This window comes from Morone saxatilis, unplaced genomic scaffold, assembly GCF_004916995.1.
Source record: "Morone saxatilis isolate NCDOM2014 unplaced genomic scaffold, NCSU_SB_2.0 Contig10, whole genome shotgun sequence".
Lineage (NCBI taxonomy): Eukaryota > Metazoa > Chordata > Actinopteri > Moronidae > Morone > Morone saxatilis.
The window spans coordinates 16667622-16668795 of NW_023339652.1; positions in this window are offsets into that span (position 1 = coordinate 16667622).

Genomic DNA, 1174 nt, shown 5'->3' on the forward strand with positions numbered 1-1174 from the left:
AGATTGAAGCGTGATTGTCCTTCAAAAAGACACAATTGTTGTTCAGGTCTAAGTACAGGTAATGCTGAATTGCAAAAGGCAATTCACAACAAGGAAACAACAAAACTATAAAACGTGCAGACCAGTAACACCTGGATCAATATATTGCTCAGCTTAATACTTACCCAGCATTATTTTTACAGATCACATTTGGCCCTGGGAAATGGAAAGCAGACATATACAGTTTTATTAAGGCACAGGCCTTGACTACTGCCTGTAGCTGCAGGGACAAACCCATGAGCATCTCTCTGTCCTTGTGTCAGCCCACTTGAAGAAAAATACAGGAGCGGGAGCAGGGAGGGGAGAACCGGTTCATTTAAGAAATGAGTGGCAATGAAAGAGTGCCCAGCAGAGCCGCAAATTAGAGCTGACGTGTCCCATCTGGACCATCTTGAATAACATTCCTCTAAACTGAGTCTTCAGTGAGACTGAAAGGCAGTCACCCCTAAGCAACTTTCAAAAGGTGATTCATTCTTTAATTCCCTTCAGGGTTTGAAGTGTGTGTGTACAGTATGTGTGTATAGTGTGGAAGGGCAGATGAGTGATGCAACTATTGTGGCAAACTGGATTCCTGCAGATTTCACATTGTATGACTCATTCTTGTAGCATCTAAGAAAATGAAAACGTCCTCACAACCTTCAAACATGAAATTGTATTTTGAGGTCTGTGTGATTTATGTGTGTGTGCCCACTTGTGGGAGAGGTACACAAAACTGTACTTGACATTTAGCAGCTAACAATAGCTAACTTAAGTTGATGGTGTGAAGTACAGATGACAATTGCACATGGATTTGTTCAAACGCCTCTCACGCTGGAAGCAAACCCCACTCCTGGCACTCCTGAGTACTTGATGGCCAAGCACAGCCACTTCACTTTTCATCCCTCACTCCAGGAAAGTCATGGCTGGTGGGTGTTTTTGATGTTCGGGGGCCAATATTAGATTGTAGCTAAATCGTTTGCAAAAAGTGGGGAGAGTTGACTCCAGCGGCTGGTGAAGGCCATAAGGTGCGGTGGAAAGCTTTACGGATGAAGAAGCAAACTCCGGCTGTTGATGAAGACTGTGAGTTGCAGTCATTGACAGTTTATATAATGGACAGAGCTTCTGGGTTTGGGAAGTGTCTTAAAACCTGTATTCT